We start from the raw sequence: 23,123 nt of genomic DNA, 5'->3' as shown, positions 1-23,123 counted from the left end.
GGCCACTGGCAAGAAGACAAATAGTGGGAAATATAGTTAATGTCAGGGACAATTTATCAGCTTAGACTGATCACTTTCTTTTACCCATAGTGAAGAATCTCACATCCTAAGTAGATAGACTTTTTACAAGCGATACCTGGAGTGAATTGAAAACCAGATAGGTCGTTAGTTACTTTCCTCCTAACCGATTTTTCTACTTGCATTAATCACAAATATGGCTTGACATTTGTTGAATATTTTTTTTAAACTACATCACTGACTTATTTACACCATTACTGAATGTTACTATGAATGATCAAGTTTGTGTTTATTCATAACTACTTTATCTGTGATGATCATTTTTATCTGTTAAATGCAAAACTGTAATGGATTGTAGATTCACGCCATCGTACTCTAGTATCATAATGGAATGGTGCCTTGCACGTAACTGAGTATGAATTTTCACAGCATTAATATATATGGCTAAAATTAATTGACAACATTTTCATTATAAAGAGAGGTGACAAAAAGCAATTACTTGATTAAGTTAAGTATCTAAAAAATTAATTTCTTGATGTATTGATTACTGTGGATGAACTTAGGAACAGTAATCAGAAAAATACTGCTAAAAGACTAAATTTATTCAAAAAGGAGGAAGCAAACAATAACGTCAGATTAATCACACAGTTTAATTCTGACCATTAGTAGATGAGGAAAATCATGTCTAAATACTGATACCGTTTGACACGTTTGGTATTTTGAAGTCCCAATGTTGCAATTAATTAATTTTAGCAAACTGCCAAACATAGGCAGTTTTTAGACACATTCACACTATTCTTGTATTTCTTGGCTACCACCTTTGAGATGCAGTTTTTGCACGAGAACATTTTGTAAATATGGCCATAAAGCTAAACAATGTGTTTTAATAATGATTAAAGACTAAAGAAAACAATGTATAAATTGCTTACATTTTGTAATTTAAGTAAATATTTTCTATTTCTGTAAAGTTTATATTGGTAGTATTATTCCCCGGATTAAAAACTAAGGCCCATATTTATACTTTTTGACGCTAAACTGCGCTAACGCAGTTTAGCGTCAAAAAATGTTGCGCCGTCTAACGCCATTCTGAAGCGCCATGCGGGCGCCGTATTTATGGAATGGCGTTAGCCGGCGCTAGCAGACCAGCGCTGCCTGGTGTGCGTGGAAAAAAACCACGTAGACCAGGCAGCGCCGGCGTAGGGGGAAAATGGCGTTAGGGCGTCTTAAAATGGGGCAAGTCAGGTTGAGGCAAAAAAATCGCCTCAACCCGATTTGCGCCATTTTTTTCGACGCCCAGACGCCATTTAAATGACTCCTGTCTTAGTAAAGACAGGAGTCATGCCCCCTTGCCCAATGGCCATGCCCAGGGGACTTATGTCCCCTGGGCATGGTCATTGGGCATAGTGGCATGTAGGGGGGCACAAATAAGGCCCCCCTATGCCACCAATAAAATTTAAAAATATAAAAAATAATACTTACCTGAACTTACCTGAATGTCCCTGGGGTGGGTCCCTCCATCCTTGGGTGTCCTCCTGGGGTGGGCACGGGTGGCAGGGGGGGTCCCTGGGGGCAGGGGAGGGCACCTGTGGGCTCATTTTGAGCCCACAGGCCCCTTAACGCCTACCCTGACCCAGGCGTTAAATAGTGGCGCAAATGCGGGGTTTTTTGACCCGCCAACTCCCGGGCGTGATTTTTGCCCGGGAGTATAAATACGACGCATTTGCGTCGCCGTCATTTTTTTAGACGGGAACGCCTTCCTTGCATCTCATTAACGCAAGGAAGGCGTTCACGCCAAAAAATGACGCTATTTGCCCATACTTTGGCGCTAGACGCGTCTAACGCCAAAGTATAAATATGGCGTTAGTTTTGCGCCGAATTTGCGTCGAAAAAAACGACGCTAATTCGGCGCAAACGGAGTATAAATACGGGCCTAAATTGCTGCTTATTTGAGAGCAACTGAAAATAATGATTTTAAAAGTGCAGTGCTGAAGCAGGCTCTCTCGAAATAATGGTGAATTACGACTTCTATGACTTGAACATGTACTATCTGAAATGTGCAAATATGTTATAGAATTAATAGTCTGCATCCATATGGAATAAATAAAGAATTAGGATTATCAGCATTTTTATAATGTTTTATAATGTTATGTAATGAACTGAAATTACGGCAGGTTGGATTTTGCGGGTGACAGTGAAAGTTAAACCTGCAAGATTACAAATATAGCTCAACGTGGTGTTCGTGAAAAGTTAAAACACTTTTAAATATGCCCAGTAGATGGGGCCATTGTACTATATGTGAATAGTGTTATTCCCTGCACGAAATTTCTCGAGGGTATGATTGTGATGTGTAATGGATTGTTTCTTTAAAATGATTAAAGAATAGTATAGAATGAGCAAAGATTGGTCATTGACTAACGACGTACATTAGGACATGGGACCTCTGAATTCACTATTGAAACTTAATACATTGATGGAGTTAATTTTCTAACAGGTATACTAATATACAAGTATAAAAGGATTGATTTTGTTTGTTAAGGTTAGGAATATTTGCTCCAGTGAGAACCTGATAAAGCCAGTTTGCTCTTTCCTCAGAGCCTAATATATTGGTTTGGAGTGATAGATTTAACTTTTGTAATATTAAATGCTTGGATTGCTGAATTTAAACCTTTGATAAAGCCTACACATTTTAAGAAACTCAAGATCTATTCTGACAAGTTGAATTGACTCCTTAAATACGTGCGGTGAGAGGTCCTCAGCCACCAGAGATGCTAAGGTGTGAATGATATGTATGCCTAGTTTAGCATTATTTCATCCTTTGCCTGCACAGCACTTCAGTGTGATGATCGGCAGTGCAAATATTGGGAACTGTTAAAAATACCCAATTTGTATCAGGTTATTGTCAAACTGTAGGGTTGCTACCATGTATCCAATCTTCAGTTGTCATGGACTAAACGTACTTCATTGGATAATATCCGTTATAAGTATGGCATTCAAAAGAAACAGGGACATTTTCTTCCAATGGATCTTTGCATATTCCTACACTTCTCCACAATCAGAATTAGAAGTAACTTGTGAGTTTTATTATGCTGACTGGTTAAAACGTATATATTTACAATACAGCAATTCCCACCGGCTACAAGATGAAATACCACAACCGCACCAACGCACAGGGAGGTGACATCACCATCATACACAAGGAATCGATCTCCTGCACCAACAACCAGACTGTGCCATTCATAGAACACATGAACGTCCAGCTCCACACCGACAACACCACCACCATCAAAGGCACCCATGCCTACAGACCACCAGGCCCACGGATCGGAATCACCAATGCTATAGTTGAATTCATCATTCTGCTTGCCATAGAATCTGAACACTTCATCTTCCTGGGAGACCTCAACTCGCACCTTGATGACACCATGGACACCAACTCACTCCACCCACCTCCTGGAAAGACTAAACCCCATTGGCATCAAGCAGCTAGTCATGGATCCCACGCACATAACAGGAGACATGGTGAGCCACATTTCCTCTTCTAGCAACAGAATCAAGTACACCCACAACTCGTACTTCACCTGGTCGGACCACTCCATCGTACACTTCACCATCTCAGAACATACCTGCGCCATCCCCAACCTCCACAGAGCACCCTCCCACAGCTGGAACAAGGTCTCTCAGTAAAAATAGGCTAACGCCTTCACCTCCACTCAGCCCATCTACCCTCCCAACTTGCACCTCACAGTACAGAACTACGACTGGATCACCAAAGCCTCCCACCAAGTCACCCCCACCAAACCAGCTAAAGCTCTCAGACCAGCCAGGTAAGCCACTTGGTACACCACCACACGCAGATGCAAACATCTTGAGAGAAGATGGTGCACTAGCAAGAACGAAATCGACAGAGCCGCTTTCAAATACCACCGACAGATCAGAGCAGCAAAGAAGGAGGCCCTGACATTTCAGATCAACACTAGTGCCAACCGAGGAACCCTTCACCATTTTCAGATAATTTGCCTGCCCCACAGCAACCAAAAATTCAATCCCCGCATCACAGAAGTTCTGCGATGCCCTCGCCGACTACTTCCACAACAAAATAAAAAGCATCTACAAGAAATTTAACCCCCAGTCCTCCAACACCCTCAACCAACTACCACTACTGACCACCTGCAAACAACTCAGTGACGTGGACACAACTGCCCCTTTGAGCTCCATCCACTCCAGAGCACCCACCGACCCATGCCCCACTGACTCATCAACCTCAGAAGGAATGAGATCAGCTGCCAACTCACCACAATCGTCAACGCCTGACTGGCCACGGACACCAATCCTGATGCCTGGAAACAAGCTGAGGTAAGACCCCTGCCCCTCCTCAAGAAGCCCTCCGCTGACCCCAAAAAACTACAAAACTACTGACCCATCTCATTGCTACCTTTCCCTGCCAAAGTCCTGGAAAAGGCTATCAACCTCCAACTCACCGAACACCAGTAGAGAAACAACCTACTAGACCCATCTCAATCAGGTTTCAGGAGCAACGACAGCACTGAGACAGCTCTCATCGCTGCTTCAGAAAATATCCGAGCCATACTCAACAGAGGAGAATCTACTACCCTCATCCTACCCGACCTATTAGGCCCCTCCAACAGACTCCCACCATATATTCATCCACCGCCTACGCCAGATGGAAATCACTGACGACGTGCTCAGTTGGATGGCATCCTTCCTCACAGAATGCACCCAGAAATTCTGCCTCCCCCTCTTCATATTGCAAGCCAAGCATAAAATCTGCAGAGTTCCCCAGGGCTTGTCCCTCAGCCCCACACTCTGCCACATCTACATGACTCCTCTCAGGGACATAGTCCGATTACACAACATCAACATCATCTCCTACACTGATGACCCTCAGATCATCCTCTCACTCTCTGCCAACCCCAACACTGCCAAACCAAATTTCCACAACTGCATGAAGAACATCAAAGCATGGATGAAGGACAACTGTTTAAAGCTGAACACGGACAAGACGGAAGTTATCATATTTGGCAAAAACACCACCCTCTGGAATGACTCCTGGTGGCCATCAGAGCTCTGGCCCTAACCCCACACCCACAACCTCTGCATCATTCTAGAAAGTGAGCTCTTCATGAGACATCTGGTCAACTCTGTCGCCTCAGCCTGCTTCCACACAGTACACATTCTCTGGAAAATGTTCAAGTGGTTTCCCATCAAAACAAGAAAGACAGCCACTCATGCCCTCATCACCAGTCGTCTTGACTATGCCAATGCACTCCATGCAGGCACCACCACCAAACTAATGCAAAGGCTCCCATCAATACAGAGTGTGGCCGCCAGACTGATTCTCGACCTGCCCAACAGAGCTCACATCTCCCAGTACCTGAAAGACCTCCACTGGCTCCCGGTCCGGAAAAGATGCCACTTCAAGCTCCTCACTCACGCCTACAAATCCCTCCATGACCAGGGACCTGCCTAACTGAACCAACGTTTGAGTGGCCCTTGCACAGATGCCCTACACTCGCCACTAACACACCAGAGGGGGCTCCTTCTCCCACCCTGCCTTCAAGGCCTGGAACACCCTCCACCTCCACTGACTGATTTCAGGAAAGGGCACAAGACCTTGCTTTTCGAGTAGAGACCTGCTCCTAAAGTCTGGACACCTGCACGAGTGACAAGCCATGCTTTACAAATACTTGATTGATTGATTGATATTATTCATGTTGATGCTTCAGTGGCTACAGAAGTAAAACACTCCAGCCATGACTGCCAAAACAGCACATAAGACTCCATGCTTCATATCAGAAAGCCCAATGGCAAATGTAAACTAAGGTTTCACAAGACAAACAAGTGAAACTGGCAGGGTACCCAAGAAGAGGAGAAGAGTTGGTTGTGAAGAAGAAATGTTGTTAGAGGTGGAAGAAAAGACAATGCCCTACTTCTTAGAAGTAACAGTGGATCATAGCACCCATGCTGCTTTCTTGGGAACAATTTAAAATGAGTTGTTAAGAGTACTTATGCGTCTCAGTTTGTAATGGAGCAGTTTAGATATAGGGGGTCATGACAACATGGACGGTAAAAGCCGCTTACCGCCGTGCAGAAGACCGCCAATACACCGCCGCAGAATTCCGCCACAGCTATTATGACCCACATCTCGGAATCCGCCGTAATTCAGACACCCACACAAGTCCGCCACACCAAAGGTCAGTGATAAACTGTCGAAAACAAAACCTCCACCGTCACGCCAACAGAAACACGCCCTTGCTATTACGACCCACGAATCCACGCAGCGGTCTTTCAACCGCGGTATTCCATTGACGGTACACACCGCTGCGCTCAAAATACACACACATCTCCAAAACACCGCCACATTGGACAATTCGAAATGCACACACCTGATACACATACAAACAACACTCCCACACACACAACACAATATAAAACACACACCCACATCACCCACAAACCCCTACGACCCAAAATCAGAGACGAAGGCGACAGAGAGAGAGCACAGCAATAGAGAACCCCACCACAGAGAGGCACAAAACACCATCACCCACACAACATCCACGCACAAAATTCCACACACCACTACACATCACCACAATCATCACAAACATACACCACCCCACACATCACCTACACCACCCCATGGCATGCCAAAGACACCCCAGGTTTTCCGAGGAGGAGCTCAGGGTCATGGTGGAGGAAATCGTATGGGTAGAGCCACAGCTATTTGGATCACAGATGCAGCACACCTCTATAGCCAGGAAGATGGAGCTATGGCGAAGAATCGTCGACAGGGTAAACGCAGTGGGACAGCACCCAAGAAATCGGGAGGACATCAGGAAGCGGTGGAACGACCTACGTGGGAAGGTGCGTTCAGTGGTCTCCAGGCACAACATCGCGATTCAGCGGACTGGCGGCGGACCCCCACCTCCTCCCCCACAACTAACAATATGGGAGGAGCAGGTCTTGACCATTATGCATCCAGAGGGACTCGGAGGAGTCGGTGGAGGAATGGACACTGGTAAGTCAAATCTTAACTATCATATCCCCACCCTACCTGCATGCTATCACACCCCCCCACCCTCACCCCCTCCCCTATCACTCCAACTCCTCACTAATGTACTTATAACACAAACCACCCATCCCAACACTAAGCCCTGCATGGCACAACTAAGCATGGACACCCTTCACTAAAGCATGTCCACTGCACATACCCATAACACCCCCAAACCATCATCACACAAGCCCCCACACAGGAATGCTTGCACTGGGGTACATGCACACCCACCCATTACACACCATGACACACACAGATGCAATAACCATGCTTTTATACCCCTGCAGGACCACTACCTAACGTCACCAGACAGGAGGGTCCAGATATCTCCACTCCACCCACAGAAGAGGCCCACAGTGATTACAGCAGCTCTGGCCAACTGGATCCAGATGACCAGCCCGGACCATCGTGGGCCTCGGGACAGTCAGTTCCCCTCGCTGAGGCACAGCCCAACACTGACCTTCCACCCTCTGGTAACACCAGCACAGCACCCACCCAGCGGGCCCATACCTCCGTACCCAGGACACGTCAGTCAGCTGTGTGTCCACCACTACAGGGAACCTAGGATAACCCACCACCCCAACAACAACAGGGACCTGGAGGCAGTGGTAGTGGGCACACGGTCCAGGGGACGGAGGCACAGGAACACAGGGGAACTGGGAGGGCTGCCATGCGATAGGGGGCGGACAGGCCAAGGAAACCCACTCACGAGGCCCTCTCCTCCATCATGGGAGCATACCACCACTCCCAGGAGACGATGGCAACAGTCCTGGCCAAGTTTCAGGAGACCCAGCGCATGCAGGACGAACAGTATTTGGGGTTCAGGGAGGAGCTCAGAACCATCAGCTCCGCCCTGGGCACCATCGTAGGGGTGCTGAAGGACATACAAAAGACCATGAAGGACACTGTGGCACTCCAAGGGGCCCCTGACACTAGCATGGATGATGAACTGCCCACCACCTCCGCCAGTGCTAGTGGACAGGACGCCCCACCACAGGACCACCACACCAGCACCCCACCCCCTGCTGACGGAGAACCACCCTGCAAGCGGTCCCTGAGATCCAGGAACAGGACAGAGCAAGATGGCAAGACCCCCGCCAGGAAATGAGACCACCCTGATTGTCCTCCCACTGTCCCACTTTGTTACCCTGTCCAGATTGGAACTGCCTCAGCTCCACTTCCTATGCCCATATGGGCAATGCACCTGTGAGACTAATAAACTGGACTCTGCCATGGACATTCCTCCACCATCACCCATCATCATTTTGCCACCCCCTCCAATAATTAGCACTTCAATAAACACCCTTGAACCACAAAACAATCTGGAGTCAGCCTGTGATTTTGAAAATGTGTATTAGCTATGACAGTGACAAAATCCGTTCTCAATAGTAATTTCAACATACCTATGTCACACATCACAAGTCCATGAAGGATGCAAGCAGATGACACACATTGGTAACCACACCTGTGAAACCATAATGGAAATGTATCACTCAGTTAGCAGATACTACTTCAAATTGACAGACAGGATAGAGGTAGAAGTGTGAAAGTGAATGTAATAGTAAAAAAAATGTTCTCACCTGTGTGTCACTGGAAATATTGCTGTATGAGAGAGTCCCTGTTATCAATGTCTTCTTCCTCTGCTTCCTCCTCATCACTGTCCACAGGCTCCACAGCTGCCACAACACCGTCATCTGGACCATCCTCCTGCAGAAAAGGCACCTGGCATCACAAAGCAAGATTGTGAAGCATCGAGCAGGCGATGATGATCTGGCACACCTTCCTTGGTGAGTAGAATAGGGAACCACCTGTCATATGGAAGCACCTGAACCTGGCCTTAAGGAGGCCGAAGGTGCATTCAATCACCCTCCTAGTCCGCCCATGGGCCTCATTGTAGCGTTCCTCTGCCCTGGTCCTGGGATTCCTCACTGGGGTCAATAGCCATGACAGGTTGGGGTAACCAGAGTCCCCTAATAGCCACACACGGTGCCTCTGGAGTTGACCCATCACATACGGGATGCTGCTATTCCGCAGGATGTAGGCGTCATGCACTGAGCCAGGGAACATAGCATTTACCTGCAAGATGTACAGGTCTGCCAAACATACCATCTGTACATTCATCGAATGATAACTCTTCCCGTTCCTGTACACCTGTTCACTCCTGTGGGGGGGGGACCAAAGCCACATGGGTCCCATCAATGGCACCTATGATGTTAGGGATATGTCCCAGGGCATAGAAGTCACCTTTCACTGTAGCCAAATCCTCCACCTGAGGGAAAACGATGTAGCTCCTCACGTGTTTCAGCAGGGCAGACAACACTCTGGACAACACGTTGGAAAACATAGGCTGGGACATTCCTGATGCCATGGCCACTGTTGTCTGAAATGACCCACTTGCTAGGAAATGGAGCACTGATAGCACCTGCACTTGAGGGGGGATTCCTGTGGGATGGCGGATTGGTGACATCAGGTCAGGCTCCAACTGGGTACACAGTTCCTGGATTGTGGCACGGTCAAACCTGTAGGTGATGATTAAATGTCGCTCCTCCATTGTTAACAGGTCCACCAGCGGTCGGTACACCGGAGGATTCCGCCATCTCCTCACATGTCCCAGCTGATGGTGCCTAGGAAGGACAACAGCGACCACAGAGTCAACAAATTCTGAGGTATGTACCCACAGCTACACTGAACACGATACTAAATACAATATCCTTCCTGTATGTGTGTTGAGTGTAGGCCTAGGTATGTGTGACGCAGTTGTAAATGAAGCCATGTGGTCCCCTGAAATGGCGGCTGCCTGACCACTAAAGTGGGAATATGGGATGAGAGGTAACTGCGCTGGCGTTGTACACCGTAACGGTAGGCGGTCAAAGACCGCGGCGCAATGCTGCATTGGTTAACATTGGACCCTATGGGTCCCAGGAGCCAATGACGAAGTGTGCCGGCGGTGATGATACGCACCGCCGCGGACGTCACGGCTGCGGATGTGATCGCCATTTTCCATCTGTTCAATCACTCGATACCTGATCTTCGACAGGAGAGGACCTACACTGCAAGTGCTGCTGTGACCTTGGTCTGGAAGAGACAATGGCTGGTGCGTCTGGGGAAAGGGCCCCTGCCTTCACTGCACAGGAGTTGGAGAGGCTCGTGGACGGGGTCCTCCCCCAGTACACGCTACTCTACGGTCCTCCAGACCAACAGGTAAGTACACAGGGAGCACGTTGTATGGGCTATGCCTGGGTGGAGAGGGCTGGATGTCAGTAGGAAGGGGGCAGAGTCCTGCGAGCATGTAGAAGTGTGATTGCATGTGCCACATGGCAAGGGCAGGGATGTGGGCCACTCACTTCGACGATGCTGTTGCTAATGACTTCTCTTCTTCCCCTGTACATGTCATGTAGGTCAGCGCCCACCAGAAGAAGGATATTTGGCGTGCCATCGCCAAGGACGTCCGGACCCTGGGGGTCCACCAGAGACGGAGCACCCACTGCCGTAAAAGATGGGAGGATAGTCGCCGCTGGAGCAAGAGGACGGTGGAGGCTCAGCTGGGGATGGCCTCCCAACATGGGAGGGGTGCTCGTCGAACCATGACCCCCTGATGTTACGGATCCTGGCGGTGGCCTACCCTGAGTTGGATGGGTGCTTGAGGGCATCACAGCAGACACAAGGGGGTGAGTACACTCACATTCTCATGACTTTGCACGCAGTGGAGGGGTCTGGGTGGGGGAGGAGGGCTGTGGGTTTCCCTAGGCCAGGGCGAGTTCCGTAGGCTAGGCCCCTCCGGAATCCAGGTCATGTGCCACTCCAGCCCACCTCTGTAGAGTGCCAAGTACAGGTATACATGCCCCTGTGTCATCTATGTGGGTAGATGACACTCATAGCCATGTAGGCCATATCCCATGAACTGCATCTGTAGAGGCCGAGAGCACGGCGTAGTGCAGTGGGCTGCTGTGTCTGTATTGTCCGCCAACGGTAGCGGTAAGCCATGCACTCAACATGTCTTTCTTCTGTTTCCCCACCCCTTTTTTGTGCTCTCCCTGTTCTTTTGTGCATCAGCATCATCAGGCGGAGGTACAGTGGCACCGGAGCACGAGGGGGCTGCATCCAACATGGCCATGGAGGGCCACACCACGGACACAGAATACACTAGTGGGACGGAGGGCGAGGGGAGCTTCACGGCGGTCACCGGATCAGCAAACAGCGACACGGACTCGTCCTCCGAGGGGAGCTCCCTTGTGGTGGCGGCACCATCTGTGCCCCCCACTTCTACAGGTACAGCCGCCCCCCCCCCACCAGCACCGCCCTCCCAGCAGCCCCTCAGCCATCGCTCCGTGCCCGCTCATCCAGCAGGGTGGGCATCACCTTCGCCCCAGGCACCTCAGCCCCTGCCCCTTTCACCCCTGCTGCCCTCAGTGAGGAGGCCATTGACCTCCTCAGGTCACTCACTGTTGGGCAGTCTACCATTGTGAATGCCATCCAGGGTGTAGAAAGGGAGTTGCAACACACTAATGCATTCCTGGAGGGCATTCATTCTGGTCAGGCTGCCCATCATCGAACCCTGCAATCTCTGGCCTCAGCACTGATGGCAGCCATTGTCCCTGTGTCTAGCCTCCCCCCTCCAACTTCCTCCACCCAGACCCAATCCCCTGTATCCCAGCCTATCCCAAGCACACCATCAGACCAGCCTGCACACATGTCAACACACAAGGGCAGCTCAGGAAAACATAGGCACCACACATCCCACAGGCACTCACACAAGCATCACCCACATACAGACACAGCAACATCCACTGCCTCCACTGTGTCCCCCTCCTCGTCATCTCCCTCCTCCCTCCCAGTCTCGTCTACACTCTCACCTGCATGCACTACCACTGCAGCCACTATGACTCGCACCAGAACACCCAACACCACACCCGCTCACCTGCACTCACCACCCCCACTACCATTTACACGTCCCCTATGTCCTCTCCCAGTGTGTCTGTGACGCCGCCTCCCAAAGTACACAAACAACGCGGACACCCACACACCCAAAATCCATCCACCTCACGACAGCCTCCAGAACCTGCACCTGCATCCAAATCATCTAAAGTTACACCTCCTACAATCGCAGTAGCTCTTGTCACTTGAAGGCCCTGGTTATCGCAGGACTGAGGGATTGTGTAACCAAAGCACAATAGAATGCAAACATTCATATAAAATGAGAGATGCCTTGTATTCAGTAATCTCTATAAAAAATAGGTAAGCGCAAGTGCCCTTTTACTGATACACCTTTGAACGTAAATGTTCAAAGGATAAATTGCGCAGACCCGGGCAGAACCTTATTTTCCTGTCACAGCTTTAGTGACATAATCGGACCACAATTAAGTCAAGACTGAGTCACTGTAGCTCTCAAAATGAATCAAAATTAAATCTTATGATAGATTAATCTACTACTTTTAGTAAAGTGGCCCCACTATTTGTTTGATGAAAGAACTCATATTGATAGACATGACGATTCACCGATCCATTTCCAAGATGTTGTTGATCTAACACACAATGCAGCAGAAATAATGTTATATGTTTTACTGGCATGCTTAAAGTGATACAGTTTTACAGAGGAATATTTAAAAATGCATTTCATTAAGATTGTACCAGATGGAACTTCTAATGTAATAGATATTAAATCTGGTGTGGCAACTCTTTCAAAAAGTAAAATCTGGGCACTTGAGTGTATGCCACACTGTCTAACACAAGCTGAAATTTGAAGGTGTGTAAAGAAGCTGCAGCATTAATCAAACATTTTTACATACACTTTTATGTAACTTGACATGCCTCTGCCAAAAATTGGAGAAATCTTTGGATATGTCCTTAGAAGGTTTTAGAGGTCGCAATAGGATTTTCTGGCATTGGGAAGGTATTTGGGGAGATGTTCTTGAGGGTGAAATGCTGTGTAGGCATTGATAATGTGGATTAGAATGGGATTAGAAAGGAATTTTCTACAAAAAACTGTTGGTACGATTAGATAGCTGGAGGTTACCATTGTAACAGATGAAGTTCCTGAAATTGAAGAAAAGAAGATACAATCTTAAATGTGCATTATTACCACAAATGTTGGTGCTGAGTGGCTCTGGGCAGGGGGGGAAGTGATCAAAGAAGTAACATCCACCCCTGGAAAAACACTGTTTACATGTCTGTCAAACAGTGCTAACAGAATGGTGTTTGTGTTCAACAAAAAAAAATCTGTAGTAGCTGTTGAAAGCAGTGAGCTCGAGTGCCATATTTGCTTTGCAGCCTGTGAGAGGTATAGAGCCTCAGCCTAACTGCTCGCGACCACATCTTCAGTTTCTTTTATTGCTACCCAGCACATCATGTCTGCATTTATGCCCGCTTGATCGGCCCGCATTTGATACTTACAGTGATATCTAGAAGCGATCTATGACTAGGAGTGGTGTCGAACAGAAGGCAGCTACTGAAAATAGCAGAAGGACTTGCAGCCTGTAGAAGAAGCTGGAACACTAGTGTGCTGAAGGAAGGAAGCAATAAAGTCTAAGTATTAAAGAAAATACTTTTAAAGCAGTGCTAATGGAAGATTAGGACTTTGTGGTCCTATATTATTATTTTAAATAATTATTTTAGGTAATTATTTTAGTTTGTTATTCCAATAGATTATATTAATCTGTTATTTTAGTATTATTTTAGTATTTTTTGGTAGTTTGTTGTATTTAATTCATTTGCAGGTATGGCAGAACAGTGTATGGCAGCACCACATAGTTTCTTTCTGATATCTGGGGAGCATACTATTTCTTAAAAAAGGTGGATAAACATTTTTGCACATAAATGTTGGCCATATAAGCCCTATAAGAAAACAATCCATACTACTGCACCATTTAGGGATTGAAGGAAGAGGGATTTATGATGATCTTCAAGAGATTTCACTGGGTATGAGAAATGGGCAGCCCATACATCTATATGAGATGTCACTGCGAATGTTGGAGAAACACTTCACACCCAAAGTAAGCACAGTTTTTGAGAGACACAAATTATTGTGCCGTGTGTAAGGACATGATGAGGACAAAATTACTTAAGTTGCTGCATTAAGAGGGCTAGCAGTGACTTGTGATTTCCAGAATTTGAATGGTTCCTTAATCTGTGATCAAATTGTTAGGTACATGAATAATAGGAAGATAAAAGAAAATGGACTATTAATTAATCCTTCTCTAGGACAATTCAAACAAATCGCAAGAATGGAACACACAAATGTGTGGATGAAGGGGATCGAAATGGGTAAACACTATATAAAAAGTTCAGAGAAAGTAGTAGCTAGAGATAAAAGAGATCAAGTTACAGAAACCCATCAAGCTTGTCAGACATGATAATGTAAAGTCTGAAGAAAAAAGGAGCATAACGTGCCTCATTTGTGGGTGTCCAGGACACATTGCATAGAGTTCTGCATGTGGAGCACGAACTGTGACACGGTATGTCTTGTGGAAAGAAAGGACATTTGGTGAAAGTTTGTAGGTCAAAGGGGAAAATTCAAAATACTAGTGAGAAAACAGTGGAAGGGATGAGTGAAGTTCAGGAGGAAATAATTTTAACTGTAAGTGAGATAGAGGGTTCTATTCAACAAGGTAGTGACAGCATTAGTGACAAGAGTCTAAAGAAAGGAAGTTCAGGGAAATTGGAGACACTTCATTGTGATATAACATTGGGGAGTGTGCTGGTCAAGGTATTGGTGGATTATGGAAATCTGTTTACTTTGATATCCAAGGAGACCTATGAAAATGTCCTGAAGGCACAGATCAGAAGACTACAACAAGCTGATGTAAAAGCAGTAGGATATGGCGGCAAAAGAATCAATATTATAGAATGGAATGGATGGATATTTTCTTTAAACAGAATGGTGTGCATGGGTAAGTATACGTGAATGATGAGGGGTCGAATCTTTTAGGGTGGCATCACCCAAAGAATTTCAACATTGTGCTTGATCCTAATGCGAAAGAACCGGTCATGACAGTTGAAATAGCAAATGAGAATAGTGTGGAAAAACAAGATATGGATACAAAATGGGGTAAAAAGTTAATGGAAAAATTCCCACAAGTATTTACTGACAAGTTAGGTGTGTTGAAGAAATGTACGCATCGACTAATTCTGAAGAATGATACACCCACTGTGCCTAAAGTGAGACCTCTACCATTCTTGAGGAGGGAGCCACTTCAGCAAGAACAGAATAAATTGTGAGAAGGAAATATTGTAGAGCCAATTGAGTCTTCTGAATTACTAGCACCTATTGTTGTGGCCCCAAAAGAAGGAAACAAGATCCACCTTTATATAGACTTAAGAGCTCTCAATAGAAATATATATCGGTGGCCAGGCAGCCCCTGCCCAATATTGCTGAAATGTTGAGTATGATGGGGGTGGCAAGGTGTTTAGTGTGTTGGGTATGTCGGCAGCATACCATCAGGTTAAACTACACCCGTAATCTAAACTTTTGACTTTGTTTGTCACACCTCTGTGGATCATGCAGAATATTTTCCAGGGAATGCATAAAGTAGTATGCCCCCAAGATGACATTATGTGGTGGAAAAGTCTATGGCAGAGCATGGTAAGTTGTTGTTGGAAGATGTGCTGCAGAGGATTGGAGATAATGGGTTGACCATAAAGGAAGAGAAATGTCAGTTAAGGAGAGAGCACGTAAACTATTTGGGAAATGAGATAGCTGCAGGAGGAATGAGACCAAAGAAGAGCATTGTAAAATAATTATTGGATTTGCATTTTGATGGGTAAAAGGGGCAGAGCAATCATACTCTGCTATTGAGAAAGAGGCATTAGCTTGTTGCTGGGGAGTGAACCATTTCAGATACTACTTGTGGGGATTGCCTTTTGTGCTTAACACTGACCATAAACCTTAGCTGCATATCTTCAAATGTGGTTGAGGTTTAGAATGTAGCTTGACACCTCGGATTTCTAGGTGGTTGATGTCTATGACGGATTTTAACTTTGTGATAGAATATTTGAGAGTAAAGAGGAATGTAGTAGTTGATTGGTTATCACACATGCCTGTGAAGGAAGAAGAGGATGTTTCAATCTCTATTGATGGACAACTGGCTGCCAAGAAGAGTAGAGGGACACAATAGTTACAGATAAGGAATATGGGGAATTGAAGGAACTTATAAGCAGTGGTTGGTAGCAGACAGCTGTCTTAAAGGAAAGTTTGAGACAGTATTTGGAGGTAAAGGATGACTTGAGCATCCAGGGAGAGAAGATTTTGAGACGCAATAGGATTGTTCCACCTTAGGTGTTGAGGACAAAACTAGTGAGCATTTACATGAGGGACATCTAGGTAGGAACCTGATGAAGAGGAGATTGAGACAGTCTTTTTGGTGGCCAGGAATAGACAAAAAAGTGGAGATGGCAGTTAATGATTGTCAGGCCTGTAGCAATAGTGACAAGTTCAACGTAGTAAAACAGCCACTCTGAGGATGCATGGAACTTCGAATTAGACCATGGGAATAATTGGCTGTGGATTTTTTAGGTCTAGTGGAGACACTAGGTAGAAAAGATTGTCTTTTTGTAGTTCTGGTGGATTATTACAGTAAATAGTTTATGGTCAGGTCCATTGAACAGATAACGACCGGCAATTTTAGGGAATTTTTAAGAGTGGTATTTTTGGAGGAAGGAATACCAAAAGTCTTAGTTACGGATAACAGCGCGCAATTGGTGTCCACAGCAATGACAGATTTTCTTGCTAATTTAGGAATCAGACATGACAGAGTAGCATTTTTTTGGCTGCAGGCCAATGGATTGGTGGAGATAGTGAATCACATCATTGTGGACATTATTCAACTGTCCTTGGTGAATGGACTGGTGTGGACAGATGAGATGAATTAGATGATTTCGGCTCATAGAGTGACACCTCATTCAATAACAGGTATGTCCCAATGTATTGCTCTTAAAAGCACTGAACCAGCAATAAAAGAATCTCACATGTGGTTCAATGGAAAAGATCAAGTATTGGTAGATAGTGAATGCATGAAGGCAAGAGAGGCAGATTTACAGAAGCATAACAAAATGAGTTACAATAACAGAAAAGGAGTGAAGGATCTGTGCATAAACTGTGGTGACTGGGTACTGCTGAGAAAAATGGGCGATGTAATGAAAGGAGAGAGCAAATATTTCCAATCACATAAGGTACTCAAAGTGACGAAGTCTGTTGTCAGGTTGGATGATGGTAGAGAATGGAGTATGGGAAATCTGTGTAAAGTTAAAACTCGGGGTAGTGGGGGATGAATATTGTGTTCCTCTCTGATTAGTTTAAACTAATGTTCAATTTGAGATGATGTATTTTCACACATTCTAAGTTATATTGATTTTATTTTCAGTAACAATCTATTCACAAGATAAAATAGTTATGTATTTTAAGATTTGGCCATTCACATAGGATATTTTATGCAATGTTTTTATTTTAGAGGTATTGCTTATTCTTTCGTTAATTTTGTTGTTTAGTTGGGAATGAGAAAAGGGGGAGATATGTGAAGATGTACTTGAGGGTGGAATGATTTGTAGGCATTAATGATGCAGATCTGAATGGAGTGGCAAGAAATGTTCTAGGAAAATATGTTGGTAGGATTAAATAGCTGGAGGTTACCATAGTAACAGGTTAAGTTTATGCAATTCAAGAAAAGATACAACCTTTGATGTGTGTGATTACTACAGATTTTATGTATACGGGGTGCACTCAAGTGAAAAGTAAGGATGAGATGTGTGGATAACACCCATAAAAAAAGAATAGAAAACCTAGGGAAACTTTAAAAGAAACTGATACCTACTGAACTTTATGATCATCTTATGACTTGATATTTGTATATTATTCAATTGAGACTTCAGGTCCGAAATGAGCCTGCAATATTTGTAGATGACACCTAAATTCAAAGAAACTTCAGTGTCATAGGCAACAATTGCTCAAGACACTGGATGATCTTGGCACTGTTACAGCAAGTGAAAGAAATAACTCATTTCGTAGAAGAAATATTGGAGGACCAATCCTTGAAGAAGGCTAAAGAAGCTCTAATGGCGCAAGAGAAAACAGTCTCTGAATTTAGATTTGTCACACAACAGAAGAAATGAGTCAAAAAGGAAATCACAAATTACGATAAATACGCTACTTATCCATATCTCCCAGAAAGGTACTACAAACAGGATTGCAAAGAGAGATTCACTAACAGTGGATGCCAGTAGTCATGAAGATTTGTTACTTTCTCTGATACTTGCATATCAGATATTTCGGATCCTGAACCGAGCACCAGTACAGCACCTCACACATCCAGAAACACAAACTCAGACAATTTGACTTTTTTCAAGACAGCAGGTTGAGACCAATGACCATCAGGGAGAGGTTCCATCTAAGTTTACCAGAGACAGAGAGGGAGACATTGAGGAAGGGGCTGCAGACGGGGTCATTATCAACAGAACTCCCATGGCGAGAGACAAACAAGGAGACAAATACAATGGTAAATAATACCCAAAATAGTGACAGCAACTTTGAGGCAGCCATTGTGAATTTGCCAGGACACACACTCAGACCAGATGGATTAACTGTTTTAAGCAGAGGGCTGAGTTTTGTTCCTGCCAATAGATCATACCCTTTTTGCATCAAAGTAGAACTACATAACGTTTTTACTTGCACAAGTAATGTTAGGGCCACAGGGCGTTGCCCTTTGTATACTTTGAATTCTCCTGTAAGCACCATCTCCCCTGAAATTAGGGCCTATGCGAAAGTCGTTCCAAGGGTTATAGAAAGACTCCAAAGCACTCGGATGTTTATCAAGTACGATAATACAGATGGAGAAAGAAAGGCTATACAGACATTAGCCTCTAACCACCAAATTGTGATCAAACCTGCTGTCAAAAGGGGTGGCACTGTTATTCAGGACAGAGAGTCATACTGCACAGCAATTTAGAGAAATACCTGTAGAGGAGCAATATATGAGGCTAAAAGGAGATCCCAACTCTGAGGTCAAATCCCTGATCAAAATAATGACACAAAAAGGGATCGAGAAAGTTTTTTATCAATGCATGCATAAAAATGTTCTTAATATCAAGAATCCTAGAATGCCTGTAATATTGGCTCTTCTTAAAATGCATAAAAATATGCCATGCTGCCTGGGCGTCCCATTGTTTTAGGTTGCGGTTCACTACTTGAACCCCTTTGTCAGTATGTGGATCATTTTTCCAAGCCATTTGTCCCCTTCACATGGTCATATGCCAGGAACAGCATGGACCTTATTCAACTGATCAAGGGTTTTGTGTTTGATTGTTCTTATCAATTTAGGTGGCCATGGATATCCAAGGCCTATACACCAATATTACCCAAGGCGAGGCACTTAGGGGCATATTTATAATTCCCTACTGCCACGTTTTGGCACATTAACGTCATTATTTTTTACGTTAATGTGGCCCAACAAGGCCGAAATACCCACGCCATATTTACAGGGTGGCGCAATGCATGCATTGTGCCGTTCTGTAACCCTTTGCAATACATTATGCCTGCACCAGACATAATGTATGCAAAGGGGGCGTTCCCCCGCTAGGGGAGCTGGAAAAATGCTGTTTTTTATGGTACTTTTAACGCCTGCTCAATTTATATGATGTCTTCCTTATTTTGGAAAGAAATGATACATCACTTAAGCGATTTCATAACTGGATAAATTACTGCTTCTCCGATTTCCAGTTTACTATGGAGTATGATAATGAAACCATTTCATTCCTCAACCTCACTATCAAGACAGATGAAGAGAAACTATACACTATGGGCCAGATGTAGCAAAGGGTTTGCGCCTCGCAAACGGCGAAAATCGCCGTTTGCGAGGCGCAAAAGCCTCTTTGCTATTCAGAAATGCATATTGCGAGTCGGGACCGACTCGCAATATGCATTTCAGAATCGCAAAAAGGAAGGGGTGTTCCCTTCCTATTTGCGATTCAGAGTGGAATGCAATTCCATTTGCGATCGCATATGCGGTCGCAAATGGAGTCGCAGTTACCATCCACTTGAAGTGGGTGGTAACCCACTCGCAAATTGGAAGGGGTCCCCATGGGACCCCTTCCACTTTGTGAATGGACCCACAAATATTTTTTCAGGGCAGGGAGTGGTCCAAGGGACCACTCCCTGCCCTGAAAAAATACCGAAACTAAAGGTTTCGTTTTTTTTTTTAAGTGCAGCTCGTTTTCCTTTAAGGAAAACGGGCTACACTTAAAAAAATAAAAACTGCTTTATTTAAAGCAGTCACGAACATGGAGGTCTGCTGACGACAGCAGGCCTCCATGTTTGCAAGTGCCTAGACTCGCTATGGGGCCGCAATTAGCGACCCACCTCATGAATATTAATGAGGTGGGTCATTGCGACCCCATAGCGAGTCGCAGTCGGTGTCTGAGACACCGTACTGCATACCAATTTGCGAGTTGCAAATTGCGAGTCGCAGGGACTCGCAATTTGCAAGTCGCAAATTGGCGTTTTGCTACATCTGGCCCTAAATTATTTCGAAAACTACAGAAAATATTTCCCTCCTCTTCAACACCAGTCGCCACCCAAGAGGACTATTGTCAGTTTTTTTAGGATACACAAGAAGTGTTTCAAAAAAGATTATTTTTGGGAGTCAGACACATTAATTACACGTCTAGCTGAGAGGGATTACACCCCACAGAACATTTTAAACAAGCTAGGAAAAGGGCATGGTACACACACAGATAACAGCTACTGACAACCAAAGTTCACTTAAGCGCTGAACAACGCATGATTTTTGTAAGCACATTACATATTGATGCCAATGCCATTAAGAACATTGTCAACAAGCATTAGCATCTTGTCAAAGATACTCTCGAATACAATAATAACCTAAGTTTTCATTCAAAAGAGGACCCACTAATAGGATGAGGGTAGTGTGGGCTGCCCTTCTGGCCCCGGTTGCTTTTCTTTCACAATCACAGTCGTGATTGATACGGATCAGAGGACATTTTAAATGTTGAAAATATTTGGCATGCACATACTATCTTGAAAGGAAATTCTCTGAATATAAGGATGTCGGATCTGAACTAAGCTCGTTCACGAACTTTAACTCAAATAATGTAATATATGCAATATAGTGCCCCTGCTTGAAAATCTACATTAGACAAACAATGCAGAAAGTCAAGACACAAACACTGCAGCATCAGAGCAGAATCAGCTATGGAACATCTAGAGCTCCATTAGTAGAACATTTTTCAGAACAAGACCACACAATGGAGGACATTAAGGCCCTCATTACAACTTCAGCGGTCTTACAAAAAGACCGCCTAAGCTGCGGGTGCCACTATACCGCTAGTGCTGGCAGTATTTGTGGCTTCCTATTATGACTTTTCTGCTGGGCCAGTGGACAGAAACAGCGTTTCCGTCTGCTGGTCCAGTGGAGAAGTCACATCAACATTGCAGCCGGCTCATAATAGAGCCGGCGGCAATGTTGATGTGTAGCGGGTGCAGCAGCACCCGTCGGGCATTTAACTGCCCGAAATTCGAGCAGTGAAATGCGCGATGGGGCTGTGTCTGGGGGCCCCTGCACTGCCCATGCCAAGTGCATCCCCGAGTCCCCCTTACCGCCAGCCTTTCCATGGCGGTGTTTACTGCCATGGAAAGGCTGGCGGTTGGGGACTCATAATCCCCAGGGCAGCGGTGGGACTGCTGGGCTGACAATCGAGTTGTTGCACTGCATGTGCACTCAATAAACACATGGAGTTTCCTTATTTTAGGACAGGCTGATGATTTAGTTGTTTCAATTTTTGGGGGCATGCACACTCAAGACATGGAGTTTCCCACTTCTAGGTCAGTCTATAGGTCTAGTCATTTTATGCTTCCTCATGTGCATGCCTCTCATGTGGTCCCTATTCTCTGTTTATCTTTGAATGCCGCAATGTTTTTTCTGGGCTGCACGGTGTGTGAGAGGACTTCCAACACTCCAAAGGTAAAAACTGCTATCAATTAAGATGCTTGCCATTTAGATTATCAATACATAGATGATGCAATAGGACACACTAAGGGCCAGATGTAGCAAAACGCCAATTTGCGACTTGCAAATTGCGAGTCCCTGCGACTCGCAATTTGCAACTCGCAAATTGGTATGCAGTACGGTGTCTCAGACACCGACTGCGACTCGCTATGGGGTCGCAATGACACACCTCATTAATATTCATGAGGTGGGTCGCTAATTGCGGCCCCATAGCGAGTCTAGGCACTTGCAAACATGGAGGCCTGCTGTCGTCAGCAGACCTCCATGTTCGTGACTGCTTTAAATAAAGCAGTTTTTTTTTTTTTAAGTGTAGCCCGTTTTCCTTAAAGGAAAACGAGCTGCACTTAAAAAAAAAAACGAAACCTTTAGTTTCGGTATTTTGTCAGGGCAGGGAGTGGTCCCTTGGACCACTCCCTGCCCTGAAAAAATATTTGTGGGTCCATTCACAAAGTGGAAGGGGTCCCATGGGGACCCCTTCCAATTTGCGAGTGGGTTACCATCCACTTCAAGTGGATGGTAACTGCGACTCCATTGCGGTCGCAAATGGAATTTCATTCCACTCCGAATCGCAAATAGGAAGGGAACACCCCTTCCTATTTGCGATTCTGAAATGCATAATGCGAGTCGGTCCCGACTCGCAATATGCATTTCTGAATAGCAAAGAGGCTTTTGCGCCTCGCAAACGGCGATTTTCGCCTTTTGCGAGGCGCAAACCCTTTGCTACATCTGGCCCTAAGTTCATTCATGAGTAATTATACGTGGCTGTGGTGTTCTCATTGCACATTCAAGCTTACAGTGTTTATCCCAGTGAATTTATATAACCTTCTATTAGAGACTGGTTTTCTGGTTGTTAGACATATGCATTCTGATCAAGCAGGAACCACAGTCCTAGTCAGGGTGCCACGCAAACACTAAAATAACCTATGCTCACCCTCTTGTAGCCTGGCACAGAGCAGTTAGCCTTAACATAGAGGCAATGTGTAAACATCTGTGAAACACTACAAACCGCAAAACAGTGACCA

The sequence above is a fragment of the Pleurodeles waltl genome, chromosome 6 (genome assembly GCF_031143425.1).
Source record: "Pleurodeles waltl isolate 20211129_DDA chromosome 6, aPleWal1.hap1.20221129, whole genome shotgun sequence".
Taxonomy (NCBI): Eukaryota; Metazoa; Chordata; class Amphibia; order Caudata; family Salamandridae; genus Pleurodeles; species Pleurodeles waltl.
This window is presented reverse-complemented; position numbering follows the sequence as displayed.